We start from the raw sequence: 8,209 nt of genomic DNA on the forward strand, positions 1-8,209 counted from the left end.
CGTTCCACGTACGTGGCCCAGTCTTCTACTTCGGAATTAAAATCGTTGATGTTACCACGCTTAGGCATCTTCCTCTCTTTGGGAACAACACAAGTATTTCTTTAAATTATTATTTCTTTTTTTTTCCTAAGATGGCGGTTTTCCCGCGAAAATGGCGGTTTCCCGCTCTTATCTTCTCTCCCCGCCCACTTCAATGGCGGTTTCCCGCTTCTGTCTTCTTCCCCGCCTAATGGCGGCATCCCGCGTTTCTTCCCTGGCGGGAGGGGTACACTTTCCCCACGGGCGACGGCCGCTGGCTTTCAGGTTCACAGCCTGCGCATCAGCTTCAAGGCTTTCCCTTTTTTAAAAATGTTTTTTATGGCAGAGCGACCGGCTCTGGGTACCCCGTTGACGGCGAACAGGTTCAGCCGCTGGGCTGGCTCTCGCACAGTTCCCCTTGCTCGGCTCTACCGGCGCTGGGTACACCCCGTTGACGGAGGACAGTTCAGCCGCTGGACTGGCTCTTGCGCAGTCTCTCTTGGTCGGCTCTGCCTCTCCCGCTCGCTCGGACCCCAATCGCGCCTCCCAGCCCTCTCGCAGTCCGGTGCTTCTCTCCCCGGCTGCGGCTGAGTTTCTCTCTTCCCGCGCCTACGCTCCCGGTCGCAGCGCTTCGTGGCTTCGGTCACCGCCCGGCTTTTCCCGCCGGTCGCGGTCTCTCATGACGCCGTTGGACCCGACTTTTTGTCCGGCTCCTTTTCCCCCTCGACCGTGGTCGAGTGCCCAGCCCTTATCCTCCGGCTATTCTTTTCACTTTCCCTTACTCACAGTCACCGTGGCAGAAGGGACAGTCAGTGCCTGTTGCTGATGGAAGTTTTTGTCGCTAAAGTCTTCCTCCTTTCTATTGCTGCAGCCTTGAGTTTTCTCCCAGCCGAATGACGAGGGCGGTTGCCTCTTTTCGACGCTCTTTCGTTGCTTTGAAATTATTGTTGCCGCAGGGTACGATCGGACTCGTCGCCACTGTAAAATCTGTGGGTTGTGCAGTTAATTACGACAGACTTCAGGAGTAACATACAACAGGACTTTACTATTCGAAGGTCAGGGCGAATCTGCCCTATAAATCATGCCACAGCACTTATATACCGGTGTGGTCACTGTCGGTATTACCGTATACAGAAGCCAAACAAGTAGTGCCACACCTAAAATAGTTCTCTTAAAGGTGAACGGTTACATACATAGTCTCTTAAAGGTAGACGGTTACATACACGACAATATGGAGCCGAGGTGACGTGTGATTCCATTCCTTACCATGAATTCTTTGCTCCCTTCACTAACAAAACACTGTGCATTGTCGAATATAATCATTTCTGGAATACCATGCGCGCTGAAGCTGTTCCTGAGACAATCCAGTGTGGCATCAGTCGTTGCAGAGCTCACTGGATAAACGTCGATCCACTTTGAGTGAGCGTCTACCAGCACCAAAAACATTTTGCCCATAAAAGGTCCCGCATAGTCCATGTGAATTCTCCTCCAGGGTTTGCTGGGCCACTCCCAGGGATGGAGTGGTGCCCCGGCAGGTGCTTTCCTCTGTTCCTGACATATAGTGCATGACTTTACCTTTGACTCAATTTCAGCATCCAAGTTAGGCCACCACAGGTAGCTCCGAGCCAGTCCTTTCATTCTAGTCATTCCTGGGTGCGATTGATGCAACTGTTCCATCAAAGGAGAGCGTCCCCGCTCTGGGACTATGATGCGTGTTCCCCACAGCACACATCCATCTTGGACACTGAGCTCGTGCTGTCTCTGTCTGTACGGCGCGAACTCCGGTCCCTCACGGTGATCTGGCCATCCTTTCAACACATACTCACGGAACCTTGACAGAACGGGGTCCTTGGCTGTCCAGCCCTGGATCTGCGCTGAAGTCATCAGGGGACTGATCTCCTGATCCAGCATCAGGATGTGCTCCTCAGGGGAAGTACTGCGAGGAGATTTTGAGAGGGGCAGGCGGCTGAGAACATCAGCGTTCCCGTTTTCCTTGCCGGCTCTGTACGTGATCACATATTCATAGGCTCTTAGTATTACTGCCCATCTCATTATTCTCTGTGATGCCATTTGAGGCACCGCTTTCATCTCATTTAGTAAGCCAATAAGAGACTTGTGGTCAGTACTGATTACAAACTTCCTCCCATATATGTACTTATGGAATTTCTTTACTCCAAATATAATGGCTAACCCCTCTTTATCAAGCTGTGAATAGAACATAAGAAGCAGGAGTAGGCCAATCGGCCCCTCGAGCCTGCTCCACCATTCAATAAGATCATGGCTGATCTGATCCTAACCTCAAATCTTCTATCACTGTGCATCCACCCGAACCCATGTGATCTCCCGGGAGAGGCGAAAAACCAGATAAAGACCCAATGGCCAATTTGGGAGAAAGAAATCTGGGAAATTCCTCTCCGACCCATCTAGGTGATCGAAACTCTTCCAGTAGATCACTCTGTCCCTATATTTTCTACAGTACTTACCTTCTGTAAAGGCGATCTCCACCCCAGCCAGGAACAGGAATAAAACCATCTCCTGAAATCTCTCACAGAATTAGAACACAGTAGGAGCAGAACCAGGCTATGCGGCCCCTGGGCCCACTCCACCACCCACAGGGCCATGACCATTCCGAACCTAGACTCATGTCCAATTTCCTGCCCGCTCCCCGTAACCCTTAATTCCCTTTACTTCTAGGAAACTATCTATTTCTGTTTTAAATTTATTTAATGATGTAGCTTCCACAGCTTTCTGGGGCAGCAAATTCCACAAACCTACCACCCTCTGAGTGAAGAAGTTTCTCCTCATCTCAGTTTTGAAAGAGCAGCCCCTTATTTTAAGACTATGCCCCCTAGTTCTAGTTTCACCCATCATTGGGAACATCCTCACCGCATCCACCCGATCAAGCCACTTCACAATCTTATATGTTTCAATAAGATCGCCTCTCATTCTTCTGAACTCCAATGAGTACAGTCCCAATCTACTCAACCTCTCCTCATATGACCACCCCCTCATCCCCGGGATTAACCGAGTGAACCTTCTTTGTACTGACTCGGGAGCAAGTATGTCTTTTCTTAAGTATGGACACCAAAACTGTATGCAGTATTCCAGGTGCGGTCTCACCAATACCTTGTACAACTGCAGCAATACCTCCGTGTTTTTATATTCCATCCCCCTAGCAATAAAAGCCAACATTCCATTGGCCTTCTTGATCACTTGCTGCACCTGCATACTAACTTTTTGAGTTTCGTGCACCAGGACCCCCAGATCCCTTTGTACTACAGTACTTTCCAGTTTCTTGCCATTAAGATAATAACTTGCTCTATGATTTTTCCTGCCAAAGTGCATAACCTCACACTTTCCAGTATTGTATTCCATCTGCCAAATCTCTGCCCACTTACTTAGCCTGTCTATGTCCCTTTGCAGGTTTTTTATGTCCTCCTCACTCACTACTTTCCGTCCCATCTTTGTATCATCTGCAAACTTTGATATGTTACACTCGGTCCCCTCCTACAAATCGTTAATATAGATTGTAAAGAGTTGGGGACCCAGCACTGACCCCTGCGGAACACCACTAGTTACTGGTTGCCAATCTGAGAACGAACCATTTATCCCAACTCTCTGCTTTCTGTTAGAGAGCCAATCCTTCACCCACGCCAGAATATTACCCCCAATCCCATGATTTTTTATCTTGAGCAGTAATCTTTTGTGTGGCACCTTGTCAAATGCCTTTTGGAAGTCTAAATACACTACGTCCACTGGTTCCCCTTTATCCACCCTGTATGTTACTTCCTCAAAAAACTCCAGCAAATTTGTCAAACATGACTTCCCCTTCATGAAACCATGCTGAGTTTGTCCTATTAAATTATGTTTATCCAAATGTCCCGTTACTGTCTCCTTAATAATGGACTCTAACATTTTACCAACCACAGATGTTATAGTTTCCAGCAATCTGCCTACTACCCTTTTTAAATAAGGGTGTTACATTAGCAGTTTTCCAATCTGCCGGGACCTTTGCTGAGTCCAGGGAGTTTTAGAAAATTATTACCAATGCATCCACAATCCCTACCGCTACTTCCCTCAAGACCCTAGGATGCAAGCCATCAGGTCCAGGGGATTTATCCGCCTTGAGTCCCATTATTTTACCAAGTACCACTTCCTTAGTGATTTTAATCGTATTTAGTTCCTCCCCCCCAGAGCCCCCTGTTTGTCCAGTGTTGGGATATTCTTCGTGTCCTCTACTGTAAAGACTGATACAAAATAATTGTTCAGTGTTTTTGCCATCTCCATGTTTCCCATCATTAATTTCCCAGTCTCATCCTCTAAGGGACCAACATTTACTTTAGCCATCCTTTTTCTTTTTATATAACTATAGAAACTTTTACTGTCTGTTTTTATATTTTTTGCTAATTTACTTTCATAATCTACCTTCCCTTTCTTAATCAATCTTTTAGTTATTTTTTGCTGTCTTTTAAAGACTTCCCAATCTTCCATCCTCCCACTAGATTTGGCTACCTTATATGCCCTTGTTTTTAGTCGGGTACTATCCTTAATTACTTTACTTAGCCACGGATGGCTATCTTTTCTCTTGCACCCTTTTTTCCTCAGTGGAATATATATTTTTTGGAAGTTGTAAAATAACTCCTTAAATGTACACCACTGATCATGTACCGTCTTACCCTTTAATCTATTTTCCCAGTCCACTCTAATCAATTCCGCTCTCATACCTTCATAGTCTCCTTTATTCAAGCTCAGCACGCTTGTTTGAGATCCAACCTTCTCACCCTCTAATTGAATATGGAACTCAACCATGTTATGGTCACTCATTCCAAGGGGATCCTTTACTAGGACATTTTTAATTAATCCTGTCTCATTACACAGGACCAAATCTAAGGTTGCTTGCCCCCTGGTCGGTTCAGTTACATACTGCTCAAGAAACCCATCCCTAATACACTCAATGAACTCATCCTGAAGGCTGCTCTGCTCAATTTGATTTGCCCAGTTAATATGATAATTAAAATCCCCCATAATTATAGCTGTTCCCTTATTACAAGCCTCAACTATTTCCTGATTAATTCTCCATCCAACAGAGTTGCAACTGTTCGGAGGCCTATAGACTACACCCACTAGTGTTTTTTTTCCCCTTATTATTCCTTATCTCCACCCAAACTGTTTCACTATCCTGCTCCTTTGACCCAATATCATTTCTCTGTATTATAGTGATTCCTTCCTTTATTAACACAGCCATCCCACCTCCTCTCCCTTCCTGCCTGTCCTTCCTGATTGTTAAATAACCTGGTATGTTTAATTCCCAGTCATGGTCACCCTGCAGCCATGTTTCTGTAATGGTCACAAGATCATACCCATATGTCGTTATTTGTGCCGTTAACTCATTCATTTTGTTACGAATGCTACGTGTATTCAGATAAAGAACTTTCAAATATGTTTTGTAACACTTAGTTCCTGTTTTTTCCCTTTTTAGTACTTTACTTTTTGCTCCATATCTTCTGTCCCTTCCTGACACACTCTTTTTTTAATTCCCCCACTGCTACCTAAGTCTATGACCTTCTCTGTTGTCATTTCTATTATTTGCTCTCCAGAAACCTCCCCCCCACTAATTAGTTTAAAGCCCTCTCTACAGCCCTAGTTATGTGATTTGCCAGGACTCTAGTCCCAGCACTGGCCAAGTGGAGTCCGTCCCAATGGAACAGCTCCCTCCTGTCCCAGTTATTGGTGCCAGTGTCCCAAGAAGCAAAACCCATTTCTCCCACACCAGTCTTTGAGCCACGCATTTAACTCTTTAATTTTATTTATCCTAGCCATATTCGCTCGTGGCTCAGGTAATAACCCAGAGATTATTACCCTGGAGGTTCTGTTTTTTAATTTGACCCCTAGCTGCTCATACTCCTTTAACAGAACCGTCTACCTTGTCCTATCTACGTCGTTTGTACCAACATGGACCACGACAACTGGATCCTCCCCCTCCAAGTTTCTTTCCAGCCCAGAAGAGATGTCCTTAACCCTGGCACCGGGCAGGCAACACAGCCTTCGGGACTCCCGCTCTTGACTGCAGAGAACCCTATCTATCCCCCTAATGATATTATCCCCTACCACTACAACATTTCTTTTTACTCCCTCCACTTGAATGGCCCCCTCTATCACGGTGCTGTGGTCAGGTTGCTCATCCTCACTGCAGTCCCCGCTCCCGCCCTCACAGAGAGTAAGAACCTCGATCCTGCTGGACAAGAACAAGGGCTGCGTCTCCTTCAACACTACATCCTGGATCCCTGCACCTTCCTCACTCGTAGTCACACCATCCTGTCCCTGACCACAGACTACATCTGCAGTAATTAACTTCATAGGTGTGACCATCTCCTGAAACATAGAGTCCAGGAGCTTCTCCCCCTCCCTGATGTGTCGCAGTGTCTGAAGCTCGGTCTCAAGCTCCATAACACGGAACTAGAGTTCCTCTAGCAGCAAACACTTGTCGCAGATGTAATCACCGTGAGGCTCAATGGGGACCACCGGCTCCCACATCTCGCAACAGTAACACATCACCTGCTCCATTCTATATAATTAATAAAATGTCTTATTATTAGTTATGAAGACCCTGCCCGGATATAGATGATAATGTCACGCCACTATTCAAAGGACTTATCAACTTAAAGGTATAAAAAAGAGAAGGAAGAAAACCAACCAACCAGCTGATCACCAACCTCCTCCTTGAATACTGTCTGTGGGGCCTGTTTGGTTGACTCGTCTCGCTGCTCCGCCTCCGCAGTGTTGTCCAAGCCTGGGAGTGGGGAACAAAACAGAGCAAAAAACACACCCTCATCTCCCACTTATCCGAACTCTCCCACTTAGCAAAACTCCAGCACCACTCAATGCACAAGGCACTCCGTGCACTGCACTAGCCCCTCCACTTTTATACCCGGATTCTACTTCCGGTTTAAACTGCCCAAGAGTTTAAAAAACCCTTAAAAAATTAAACTTACTTCAAATAATTGACTTCTTAACACACTAAAATTCACAAAATACACTTAAATGATTTTTCTCCCACTTAGCAAAACTCCAGCACCACTCAATGCACAAGTTCTTTTCCGCAGCTGTGAGCATGCGTGAAACAAACCCGATGGGCCTTTCTGCTCCATCTGGCATGTGGTGGGCCAACACTGCCCCCATTCCATAGGGTGATGCGTTGCAGGACATTATCAGCTCCTTCTCGTCGTAATGCACTAACACCCTGCTGGACTGAAGTAGCTCCTTTGACTGCTGAAACGCTTTCGCTTGCTCTGGCCCCCAACGCCATGGCTCCTCCTTTCTCAGCAGTTTGTGCAGGGGTGCCAGCAGCATCGATAAGTTTGGAAGAAACTGGTTATAATAATTCAGGAGCCCTAGATAGGCTTTCAGTTCAGTCACTGAGGTGGGTGCAGGTGCATCCTGCACTGCCCACACTTTCCCTGGTAATGGATGGAGGCCTGTGGCATCCACCCGATGTCCCAGGAATGTAACTTCCTTCTCCATGAAACTACACTTACTCCATTTCAGGCATAGCCCTGCCTCTTCCAGCCACTGTAGCACTTTGTCCAGTGTTTTTACGTGATCCTGATCATCACTTCCTGTTAGCAGAATATCATCTAAGTACACAGCCACCTTTGGAATGCCCTGCAGAATGCCCTCCATAGTCCGTTGGAATATTGCTGGGCTAGAACTGACACCAAATGGTAACCTGGCATACGTGAACAGCCCCTTGTGCGTGTTCACCGGGACAAACTTTTTTGATTCTTCATCTAGCAATATCTGCTGATACGCATGACTCATGTCCAGTTTGCTGAATCTTTCTCCCCCAGCAAGCGATGTTAACATGTCCTCCATTCTCGGAATGGGGTACTGTTCCAGTGATGATACTCTGTTCACTGTTAACTTATAGTCACCACACGCCCTTACGTTACCGTCGGGCTTCAATACCGGGACTATTGGTGCCGCCCAGTCTGAAAATTTCACTGGTTCTATTACTTTGTCCTTTAGCAGGCGATCTAGTTCCACCTCAACCTTGGTTTTCATTGCAAAAGGTACCGACCTTGGTTTAAAGAAACGAGGCGTGGTATCACTGGCTACATGAATCTTGGCTGTGGCTCCCCTTAAGGTGCCCAGTTCGTCCTTGAACACTAACTCATGCTTCATCAGCACTTCT

The sequence above is a fragment of the Somniosus microcephalus genome, chromosome 5 (genome assembly GCF_052327205.1).
Source record: "Somniosus microcephalus isolate GS21.2 chromosome 5, FLI_Smic_1.0, whole genome shotgun sequence".
Classification (NCBI taxonomy): Eukaryota; Metazoa; Chordata; class Chondrichthyes; order Squaliformes; family Somniosidae; genus Somniosus; species Somniosus microcephalus.